This window comes from Ahaetulla prasina, chromosome 1 (assembly GCF_028640845.1).
Source record: "Ahaetulla prasina isolate Xishuangbanna chromosome 1, ASM2864084v1, whole genome shotgun sequence".
In the NCBI taxonomy this organism is placed as follows: domain Eukaryota; kingdom Metazoa; phylum Chordata; class Lepidosauria; order Squamata; family Colubridae; genus Ahaetulla; species Ahaetulla prasina.
This window is the reverse complement of record NC_080539.1, coordinates 363,472,070-363,484,668: the sequence shown is the minus strand read 5'-3', so window position 1 is coordinate 363,484,668 and position 12,599 is coordinate 363,472,070. Positions and strand designations below refer to the sequence as shown.

The window sequence follows — 12,599 nt, the reverse complement described above, 5'->3', positions numbered from 1 at the left end:
AACAGGGGTCTCCAACCTTGGTCCTTTTAAGACTTGTGGACTTTAACTCCCAGAGTTCCTCAGCCAGCTTTGCAGGCTGAGGGACTCTGGGAGTTGAAGTCCACAAGTCTTAAAGGGAGCAAGGTTGGAGATCCCTGCTATAGAAAACGCCACTCTGATAATCAGCTGCTTATCTTAGTTTTCAAGCCCATTATTACTGGTAGTCCTCACTTAGGGACTACAATTGGGACGGGCCACTCTATTGTTAAGTGGAAAATAACATTACTGCAACAAGTGTAACAACATCACTTCCTACTTGGTTATTAAGTGAACCACCACAATCGTTAAGCAAGACATCATGTGACCACAATTTGTGATTTTTACTTGTGTGCACTCCATAAATTCAGCTTGGCAGTTGCGAATGTACACAAGTTGTGAAGCACCTATATGGCAATCGTTTGTCCATGATGTGTCCAACTATCTTAAATGTGAGGACTAGTCACAAATCAGGTTATTTTAACACCATTGTACCAAGGCATTCAGTAAGCAAGGACTACCTGTATTTTAAGGAGGTGGGGTTGTTGTTTTTCTATATTTGCATTTGTATACTGCACGAATCAAGAAGAGGGCCGTGAAAATATTTACAGATCCCTCACATCCAGGACATAAACTGTTTCAACTCCTACCCTCAAAACGACGCTATAGAGCACTGCACAACAGAACAACTAGACACAAGAACAGTTTTTTCCCGAAGGCCATCACTCCGCTAAACAAATAATTCTCTCAACACTGTCAAACTATTTACTAAATCTGCACTACTATTAATCTTCTCATAGTTCCCATCACCAATCTCTTTCCACTTATGACTGTATGATTATAACTTTGTTGCTGGCAATCCTTATGATTTATATTGATATATTGACCATCAATTGTGTTGTAAATGTTGTACCTTGATGAACGTATCTTTTCTTTTATGTACACTGAGAGCATATGTACCAAGACAAATTCCTTGTGTGTCCAATCACACTTGGCCAATAAAAAATTCTGTTCTATTCTATTCTATTCTTCTATTTTATTTAAAGCCTGAAAATAAATAAAAGTCTAACAAGTGATTTTTCTCAAGTTGCCCAGAGGAATCTTTTACAAATTTTCAATTACTTGGTATTATTTGATTTATATCTTGTCCTTCTAGCCAGAGGACACTCAGCTAACAAAAAAAATAATAATCTGATAACAGATAAAATCATACTAATAAATATTAATAGTAAGGATTAATGAGAAGATAAGGGCTCTTGCACGCCACATGCATAACTGGAGAAATTTATATTCCTTCTCCCCCAGACTGCAAATGAAAGAAACAGGCGTTCTGAACTCTACTTTAATGCTCTGGGTGCAGTTTTTTGGCTGATCCATAGCTTTTCATCTAACCTTTCCCTGTAGGGACAGTGAAACACCCTGATCGATTTAACCGTTTGATTTTGTACTATCCAGTCTCCAGTAGCATCCTTTATCATTCCCTTTTGACGGCATGAGCAACGTTAACTCCAATGTCAACAGGCAATCAATCTAACACCTGAATTTACAACCCGTCCCAAACTTGTTGGACTCAAGGCAACGAGCAGCAAACACACGCACAAAAAAATAGAAATTAACAAAGCAAAAAGATAGAAATTGCAATACAATGCAAAGAAGGAAAACACAGTTCAAATTCCCTGTGATAGCACACACAATCAATTAGAGCTGAAGGCACATCGGAACAATGCCGATTTGATTTTCTTTGCAAAATGCAAGGGGCAGTAAGGCCAAATTAATTCCAGGGAGTGATGGTTGATGGGAGGGGGAGGTTTAAACTTTGGAGAAGATCTACCATTCAGCTCCCAATCTATGTAAATTAGAAAGGGTGGGTGGATTCTTAAGGGGTCCTTTCTTAGAGATACCCAACCTGGATTCAGATTCATTTTTGGCAGTCCACCCCAAATATAGGATGTACAGGTAGTCCTCGATTTATGACCACAATTGAGCCCAACATTTCTGTTGCTAAGTGAAAGTTAAGTGAGCTTTGCCCCTGTTGTTGTCCATCAGCAGCCAGCGGAGCTAGCAGCAGAGTCGGACAGTGAGGACCACCATGGGCCAGTCCTAGACTCTGGGGAAGGCCAAGACGAGGGCTCTGCATTGGAGGTAGAGATGGGGCCAGGGCCATCTAGGAGCAATGCACGGACTCCAGAGCCTCCAGAGGTGGACAGCAGAGAGGCAGAGAAACAGGAGGAGCCTGTTCCTAGGGCACGCATGCGAAGAGCTGCCAGAAGGCAAGAACAGCTAAAGCAAAAAGGACAACTCGGGAGTAAGGCCAGGAGATGAATGGCCCCTCCCATAAGGCTTAAAAGAGCAGCAATCGTTCTTGGGCTTTTTGTAGGAAAGCAATGTTGCTACATTGATTTCTAGGCGGAGTCTCTTGTTTCTGAACTTTGGGGGGCTTTGTGCCAAAGAAGACAAAGGTTTGTGATAAGGCCAAAGGACTTTTTCTAAAGGATTTGTTCTGGAATTAATTTGGATTAAGCTGAGAATGAAGTAATTCTCAGCTGCTCTAATAAACTACGTTTGTTTAGGACTGATAAGTGTCTGGTAATAACTACTTGGGCCTAGGTCACAACAGCCCCTTTTTACAACCTTTCTTGCCACAGTTGTTAAGTGAACCACTGCATTAAGTTAGTGACACGGTTGTTAAGTGAATTTGACTTCCCCGTTGACTTTGCTTGTCAGAAACAGTGATTTCCATGACTCCACGACACTGCAACCGTCATAAATATGAGTCAGTTGCCAAGTGTCTGAATTTTGATCACATGGCCATGGAGATGCTGCAACGTTCTTAAGTATGAAAAACGGTCGTTAAGTCACTTTTTTAACGGACTTCAGTGATAAGTTACCATTGTAAACTTTGAACGGTCACTAAATGAACTGTTGTAAGCTGAGGACTACCTGTATATGGACACAAATACCTATTTGAAGCATGGAGTAGTTCTGGTCTCTGCACAACTTGTAGAGGGGGAAAGAAACCTTGAAAAATAATATTGGGCTGCCAAGGAATAGCTGGCATGCAGATCCTCTGTTTAGCAGTGCAACATTGGAACTAGCAGTATCCGAAAGGCCTGGAGTTGTGGGAGAGAAAATGTACATGGCAGAATCTTCCAGGTAGTGGCAACATTTGGTGGCAGCAAGATTAGTTTTCAAGAACTGCCACTGGGTCGCCCAAGGCTGCTTGGCAAGTTGCACGCGGCCTGTTGCATCGGCCTGCTCTTTATTTAAGATAGGGTCAAAAAGCCACAGCGCTGTTTCTCAACCTTGGCCATTTTAAGATTCCCCATGCTGGCTGGGGAATTCTGGGAGCTGAAGTCCACACATCTTAAAATGGCCAAGATTGAGAAACAGTGGGCTAGAAGAACATCTGTAGGCCTCCTACAACCATCCTCGGCTGCCTATTCAGATAGCAACGGCACTTACTCTTATATACCGCTTCGCAGTGCTTTAAAGCCCCCTCTAAGCGGTTTACAGAGCCAGCCAATTGCCCTCAAAAATCTGGCTCTTCATTTTACCCACCTCGGAAGGATGGAAGGCCGAGTCAACCTTGAGCCTGGTGAGATCCGATCTGCCAAAATGCTGACAGCCGATAATCAGCAGAAGTAGCCTGCAGTTCTGCACTCTAACCACTCTTAGATACCCCGAACTCCATCACCAAATCACCAGATCACCATAATGATGCAACTTTACAATCTGTGACCAGACACAGAGTTTTTAAAGTATTTCGGCACTCTCAAAACCACAGATTAAAACCTGGCGGATTAGAAAGTGAAAGTTTTCACATGTCTATGCACACACTATATTAATGTGGGTTAGCTTTCTTCAGCCAAACTCTTTCCAGACCTGGAATGACATTATGGTAAACCTCGAGCTGGGACCACAATTGAGCCCAAATTTATGTTGCTAAGTGAAACATTCCCTACGTGAGTTTTGCCCCGTTTTATGGCTTTTCTTGCCACCGTGGTTAAGTGAATCATTGCATTTGTTAAGTTAGTAACATGGTTGTTAAGTGAATCTGGATTACCCATTGACTTTGCCTGTCAGAAGGTTGCAAAAGGTCATGCAAAAGCATGACTGCAGGACACTGCAACTGTCATAAATATGAGTCAGTTGCCAAGCATCTGAATTTTGATGATGTGACCATGGGGTTTCTGCAACGGTTATGTGAGAAAATGGTCATAAGTCACTTTTTTCAGTGCCGTTGTAACTTTGAATCATCACTAAATAGAACTACTGTAAGTCAAGGACTTCCTGTCTTCCCACTTATTTTATAGCCAATATGTTGCCTAGACTCTGAGAATCCTGGGACCTGCAGTCCTAATTTATCTTGAATGCACCAAGTTTATACCACTTATTATTGTTATTCTACTTTCCTAATGAATTATGACAATTGTCCAGGGGTCTTCTCTGAACTTGGTTTTAATCTTGCAGATGTTTAATTAATTACTGGAAGTTTTCAAGAAAAGATATGATATTGATAGCCATTGGTCTGGGATGGTATAAAACTCCTGCCTTGGGCAGGGGGTTGGAGTAGAAGATCTCCAAGTTCCCATCCAGCTCTATGATTCTATGAATAATAGACCCTCCATTGCACAAGCTAAGCAATTACTAGATTAAAAGGTAAAGGTAAAGGTTCCTCTCGCACATACATGCTAGTCATTCCTGACTCTAGGGGGTGGTGCTCATCTCCATTTCAAAGCCGAAGAGCCAGTGCTGTCTGAAGACGTCTCTGTGGTCATGTGGCCGGCATGACGCCAAAGGCGTACGGAACACTGTTACCTTCCCACCAAAGGAGGTCCCTGTTTTTCTACTTGCATTTTTTACGTGCTTTCGAACTGCTAGGTTGGCAGAAACTGGGACAAGTAACGGGAGTAACCCATTACGTGGCACTAGGGATTCGAACTGAACTGCCAACCTTTCGATCGACAAGCTCAGCGTCTTACCCACTAAGCCACCGCATCTCTTTAATTACTAGATTAGGTAACATTAATTAATGTTAAAAACACCTAGCTCAGAAAGTACCAAAGTCAAACAATTCACTCTTGAGTTATACACATTCTCCACTATTGCCACTGTAAGAATATATTCACACACGTGTGAATGTATCCCAATCAACCCCCTCTCCTTGTACTTCTAGTTCACTCAAGATAAGATTTTATTTCTTCCACTTTATTCCTATTTTATTGTTCCACATTTGTTGTTTAAAAAACATAGGTAGCAACTCTAAAACCCTAAAATGAAATAGAAACAAAGGCAGAAATGAATCCACCTACTACCTACACAAGTAGTTTTATTGTGAGATCTTCTTGTGACTTGTGATCACAGTTGCTGCTTATGAACTATCATGTGGACACTAAGGCTGGCATGACTGATCACACATTTAAGAAATGGTGGGGGGGGGAGATACCATGACACACTCATTAGCAGCCCTTCCCCTCTTGATTTGATCGACAAACTCTCTAACTACTAGTCAGCATACCTATTTGCCAGGGGAGGGCCAGAAACTGTAATCCAATCTAATCCATTGAAGCATCAATTCCATACAGAAAAATCCAATATGATGCCTTAACAAGTCTGGACTTGTCTTTAAAGCTTCTAGCTTGGGAACTGCTATTCTAAAGCATAAGGATGCATGGATGCTTACTGATGTGGAAAAAGCATATATTTTAACTAGATTTTTTTAAAAAGTGGCAGAGTTAACTAATGTATGACAGAGAAGCCTATTGACCAGTTGGCTAAATGGATCTGCCTATTCAACAGATGCAGAAGAGATCTTTAAATTATTGCTTTACAGCTCGAGTTTGTTCCAGTACTGAGGAAAGCAATATAAATATAAGCAGATCTTTACTCTCTCCCAACTTTAAAAGTACCTCCCCATTCAAAAGCAGCATGCCTTTGTTGCTAGTACTAACACAGGTAGTCCTCACTTAGTGACCACACCTAGGACTGGCCATTCAGTCATTAATGAGGCAGTCACTCTATGAAACCAACTATACTTAAATGATCTTGCTTCAGCTTTCCTTTGCTTTTCAGACGTGCAAAGGACATAAATGCAAGGACTGGTAAAGTTACTTTTTCATCACTGTCATAACTGTGAATGATTGCTAAATGACGCAGATGCTAAATGAGGACTATCTGTATCCAAAAAGCAAGGGCTAATACCTTGCCTTGTTATTGGAAAGACCTTGGCTCCATTGACGATGTACGTTCTTAAGTAATGGGCCCAGAGCTAGTTTCTTCACTTCCTGAACGAACGGGAATCGGTTGCTCTTTTGAACTGTTAGGAATGCAGTTTTCTTAACTCATGATCACAGGTTAGTTGGGGCTGATGGCAATTGTTGTCCAATATTTTCTGATAAGGAACAGTAGCTTTCTACTTAGAACAAAATTCCTTGGTGCATTCAACCATTTGCTGAGTCACTTATTTTTTTTAACTCCTGCGATGACATTCGCACAGCTCATTTTGTCTAAAGCAGATTAAAAACAAAACAGGAAAGGTTCTATACAATTCCTGCAGACAGGTGGGGAGGAATGTTCTCCATAAGAGGAAAAAAGAGCCGAGAACTGAATTTGGTTCTGTAATTTTTGCACCGTTCCCAAAATTAAGTGCCTCATATTTATTTGGTTCAATGAATTAAAAAAAACCAAACATTTAAGGTTGTGCCCAGCATTTCTAAGGCAACATTTTTCACATATGTTAATCCTCTATCATGGTTTTTAACATTCTTTCTAAATGAGAGACATTTAAAAAGCATCCTCTCGTATCCTGGATAGCCCTGGGCAATTTTGTCACACCTCACCCTACATGAACCAAAATTGCATTTAAGCCACTTACGTGCCATTCACATCAATGTCCTGCAAAGAAAGATCAATCACGGCTGACAAGTTCTGTTTAAAGAAAGGCTGTATCTCAGCATTAATTTTGCTCACCAAAGATCAGCAAATAATATATCCAGTAGTCCCAGGACACAAATGTGAAAATCAACAGTCCAAATAACTTTTAATGATTAACACTCACACAGTAGCATTGTGAGATTGGTGACAAACAGAACACCTATTTAACACTGGCCTTTTACATCCCATGACAGTATATTTTTTTCAAGATAGCTTCAGGAGAAAAAGGGAATGAAACTGGAAAGATAAATTGATTATAACACCCACATGTTTCCTGCCATCTTCCTTGCGCTCCCAAAATGGTCAAAGATTAGATTTTCTGTCTTTATCAACTAACAGGAACAAGTAAAAATATGATGGATGGGGTTTCCCACCCACCCCAATTGTTCCAGACAAGCTGCTGCTTTCAGGAGAATGCACCTTTCTCAAACATAAGCAACAACAACAACAAAAAAGCTAACAAAGAGGATTATTTTTTATTTTCTACTTTCCACATCCACCAGTCGGTTAAATAATTAATGTTTATCACAGAAAGCCATGACAGAGCCCCAAGAAGCATATGCAATATTACTGCAGCCTCGCTAGGATGGCGTGCGTGCTTAAAATGGGCACTGTACCGTAGCTGCACATGGCAAGGGAATCTTCAAAACAATGGGGGAATTCTAGAGTAAAGAACAGATTGGATTCCTTGTTAAGGAAGCCCCAGAACTGCAAACATTTACTTCTACATGGTAACACGGAGAAGGCTATTAGTATGCCACAATCCACATTGCCATACTGATGGTTACCAAGGGTTGCCTAGGAATTCTGGGAGTTGTAAACGACAGACTTGATTTATGCTTTACGAACAGCTGACTAGAGTGTCACATTTCTGAGTGTCTTTCTCAGTGTGCAAATATGCATGCAAGGGAAATCCTCTCCTGGAGACATGCAAAGGTTAACAGCCAAGTCATGGCACACTCTTTCCTGCCCGCACGGTACTGCACATGCCAGCAGCTACTACTAGATGGTTCAAGATCAAAGATCTCATGCAACCAGAAAGTTAACGCCTGACAGGCTCACCTTGTTTTAAATAAACTCAGTCAATCTGAAACTACCCTAACAAAAGAAAAACTTACATGAATTCCTTCCAAACCTGAAGCTTTAAGTCAGGTATTTCTCAGTCTAAATCTATCATATACCTCAGAGACAGAAACAAAAAGGGTGAAGCCCTAAGACCCTCATCATCTAAATTTTAGGTAGGGGTGGAGATGGGTTTGGGTGGAGAAAGCAGAAAGGAAGCAAAGTATTGTTTTATTTTATTTTTGCCTCTCAGACTTGGCACATGTACCGAATTCCCTCATCTTAATTAAACAAGACTGTTCCCATATGTCCTTATTCTGCAACTTCAGAATTTCCTCCCTATTTTATTTTTAAAAACTAACCTTTAGCATTCTTTGCAGAGAAAGTGGGGGTGAGGGGAACCTTATGTATTTCCTGGTCTGTAGTTCCTTTGGCAAAGGATTTCACACACTTTCAATTTCAGATCTAGAAAGACCTGAAATAAATAAAGGCAAGAAACTGGCTTTATGAATACAATTACAGACAAACACCTTTTGGAAAGGGAGGGTGGGTAATATCCAACTATATCAACTTGCTTTACAGTCTGGCATGAATTCACTTAAGTTGATTCGTGGAAATTAAAAATATAAACACCAAAATACGGAACAATCTGAGGGAATAAAAGAACCACAGAAAATATAGAGGTTATGAGAAAAGCGATGCTGTTAAAATACTTTGTATTTAACCCTGAAAACACTCGTTTTCAACAGTCTGGAAATAAGTCATACATGTTTGTACAAACAAAAAGAAAGTATTTCTTCGGACTATACTTAGTGCAATACTTAAACTGTATGTTCAACTGCCATGCAAAACTGGATCTAATCTACAAACATTTGCATCTCCTGAAACCACCTTCTAATTTACAACTCGCGTTGAACAAAACAAACCACAGGTTTTGAGGAGGGGGTAAAAAGTACAAAGGCTTTGTGGTTGCTGCATGGAATCCCCCTGCTTAAAATACAAAAAAGATACATCACAAAAAGGACTGCAATAAAAAACAGGGACTGGGGAGGTGGGGGATAATACCATATAAAACACTGCCTGGAGGACCAGAAGTTAAATCTTCATGCTTATGTGTGAATAAAAAGAAGAAAAACTGGAAGAAAAACAGAAGGTTGATTCAATTGGGTCCATGATACCTATTCAATAAAGGATAAAAATTAAATATAGCCCCCATCTCTCCCCAACTCCCCAAACTGCACCCATCTTCAGTTTATGAATATCATGCCAATCAAATCATACACAAAAACCTTTGACAGAATTTTTAATTCCCTTCCTTCCACTCTTTTTCTTCTTCCATCTGCCTCCCCCCCTTTTTTTTCTTTTCCCCAAACACGGCCTGATTATGGAGATTAGTAATAATTTGTTTAGAAGTATAGAGAGACCAACCAGGGTGGGAAAGCTGGTTACCAATGGAAAATGAAAAAAAGGGGGGGAAAGGGGCACTTAAAAGAAATCTGGGGCTCACCTGTTTACTTTCCATCTCATTCTTCCTTTTACAAACAAGCACCTTTGACATGCAAGGAAGCCCAGAAGCTCTAACTACCGGCCTCAATCCACCTTTGATGTGGATTGTTGTATTTATTTTTGTAAAAAAAAAAAAGATTTTTGAACCAATAAACAACTCAGCGCTCAAAATGTTGTTTATAAAATCAAGTACAGGCCTAGCATGCTGTTGCTTCCTTTCCATTGCAAAAGGATCACAAAAGCAAACACCCCCCCCACTCCACCTCCAAGTACACAATTTCCCCCTTCCAAAACCCTCCCAGGTTGTTTTGTTTTTTTCCAGTTTTGAAGCCCTTTTGAGATATTGGAAGAGGGGTCAGGGGAACCTTATGTATTTCCTGGTCTGTAGTTCCTTTGGCAAAGGATTTCACACACTTTCAATTTCAGATCTAGAAAGACCTGAAATAAATAAAGGCAAGAAACTGGCTTTATGAATACAATTATAGACAAACACCTTTTGGAAAGGGAGGGTGGGTAATATCCAACTATATCAACTTGCTTTACAGTCTGGCATGAATTCACTTAAGTTGATTCGTGGAAATTAAAAATATAAACACCAAAATACAGAACAATCTGAGGGAATAAAAGAACCACAGAAAATATAGAGGTTATGAGAAAAGCGATGCTGTTAAAATACTTTGTATTTAACCCTGAAAACACTCCAGTTTTCAACAGTCTGGAAATAAGTCATACATGTTTGTACAAACAAAAAGAAAGTATTTCTTCGGACTATACTTAGTGCAATACTTAAACTGTATGTTCAACTGCCATGCAAAACTGGATCTAATCTACAAACATTTGCATCACCACCTTCTAATTTACAACTCGCGTTGAACAAAACAAACCACAGGTTTTGAGGAGGGGGTAAAAAGTACAAAGGCTTTGTGGTTGCTGCATGGAATCCCCCTGCTTAAAATACAAAAAAGATACATCACAAAAAGGACTGCAATAAAAAACAGGGACTGGGGAGGTGGGGGATAATACCATATAAAACACTGCCTGGAGGACCAGAAGTTAAATCTTCATGCTTATGTGTGAATAAAAAGAAGAAAAACTGGAAGAAAAACAGAAGGTTGATTCAATTGGGTCCATGATACCTATTCAATAAAGGAGAAAAATTAAATATAGCCCCCATCTCTCCCCAACTCCCCAAACTGCACCCATCTTCAGTTTATGAATATCATGCCAATCAAATCATACACAAAAACCTTTGACAGAATTTTTAATTCCCTTCCTTCCACTCTTTTTCTTCTTCCATCTGCCTCCCCCCCTTTTTTTTCTTTTCCCCAAACATGCCCTGATTATGGAGATTAGTAATAATTTGTTTAGAAGTATAGAGAGACCAACCAGGGTGGGAAAGCTGGTTACCAATGGAAAACGAAAAAGGGGGGGAAAAGGGCACTTAAAAGAAATCTGGGGCTCACCTGTTTACTTTCCATCTCATTCTTCCTTTTACAAACAAGCACCTTTGACATGCAAGGAAGCCCAGAAGCTCTAACCACTGGCCTCAATCCACCTTCGCTATGTTGTATTTATTTTTGTAAAAAAAAAAGATTTTTGAACCAATAAACAACTCAGCGCTCAAAATGTTGTTTATAAAATCAAGTACAGGCCTAGCATGCTGTTGCTTCCTTTCCATTGCAAAAGGATCACAAAAGCAAACACCCCCCCCACTCCACCTCCAAGTACACAATTTCCCCCTTCCAAAACCCTCCCAGGCTGTTTTGTTTTTTTCCAGTTTTGAAGCCCTTTTGAGATATTGGAAGAGGGGTCAGGGTGGGAAGTTATATAAATCTCGGTGCCTGTGAAACCAAGGCAAAGCACCAAATGAATGCTGGCTTCCACGCATCACACAAATGCAGAGACAAGGAGAAGGGAGAGAAGGCAAAGAGAGGACTGGGCTTCTTTAGGAAGAAAAACTGTGGGGTACCGTCCTCCGGTCACCACCCCACATCTTTCTGCTCAGCATCCCTTCCACCAAACTAGGTTGGGTTGGGGGGGGGGGAAGGAAGGAAGCAACAGGAAGGCCTTCCAGCCAAACCCTCCTCTTTAAGCTTCCTCGTTTCTCCAGCCTTTCCAAGCCCCCCCCCTTTCCTAACCCTCCATAAAAACGAGAAGAAAAAGTACGGGGCAGGGCGAGGGGAGGTTGCACTAAACTTTGCTCTGTTAAATATAGTCAGAGTAATAATAGTCCTTGCAAAATGTTAAGGGTGGGAAGAAAAAAAAAAAAGCCCTCCTTCCTCTCCTCCGCCTTACAAACTGAAACTTACTCCTCCTTTCTCCCTTCCGCCACCAGCGGCTCCCCACATTGGGGCACATGCATTGGGACACATGCAGGAGGGCGCCCCCCCACCTTTGCTGCAAGCAAAGAGAACCCCCCCTTTACAAAATAAGCCCTCCAGGGGTAAAAAGCCGCCGCCTCTCACTCCGTCGCGACTCACCTGAGCTTCTTTTCCCCCGTCCAGGCTGTTCAAGGGTGGGGAGCCAAAGATCTCTTCCCCCCCAGCCCCTCCATGGCTCGCTGTTGTCTCTTTAAGCCTCTTTCTGTCCCTCTCCTCCCCAGCAGGCAAAGAGCAACGCCTTTGCGCCAGCGGCGTACAGCCCACGGGCGCCCTATGGCATTGACGTCACGGCGGCGGCGCAAACCGCGTTGGTGAATAGCGAGCTCCGCTTCTGGAGCTTAGGAGACTCTCGCCGCCTTCTCTCTAAGTCTGGCCATCCGCTGGAAGGGAGGGGGGGCGGGCGCCCGTAAAGGGTTTTTGGCGCATGCGCCGAAGAGAGCGAAAGGGGGAAGAAAGAAAAAGGAGAGGGCGCAGGCGGGAAGAAGAGAGAGAGAGAAGCGTAGAGGTGACGATGCGGTGGCTGCCTGGAGAAGACTTCCGGCTTTCTGTAGAATGCTGGCCGGGTCGCCCACGTGAAGGGAAAGAACCGTGCAAACTCACACGCGTTAATGCAGAATGCTGGGAGCGTCCCAACCACGAATGTAAAAATCGTGGTTAGGACGCTCCCTAATAAAATCATGCCTATGGTGATTTTGAATTTAG

General features: G+C 41.7%; 1 protein-coding gene across 5 annotated transcripts in view; it reads right to left on the bottom strand.

Moving 5' to 3' along the window:
• Positions 1-12,318, bottom strand: part of CSNK1G2 (casein kinase 1 gamma 2) — a 107,635-nt gene extending 95,317 nt beyond the window's left edge. The window contains exon 1 of one of the 5 annotated variants that reach the window (XM_058163387.1): positions 11,997-12,318. The gene's annotated coding sequence lies outside the window, so the exon portion shown is untranslated. Of the gene's footprint in view, positions 1-6,889; positions 6,915-8,372; positions 8,508-11,996 lie in introns of those variants that run through there. The other 4 variants (XM_058163392.1, XM_058163388.1, XM_058163390.1 and 1 more) reach the window with 4 other exon arrangements.
• Between the last annotated feature and the right edge of the window lie 281 nt (positions 12,319-12,599).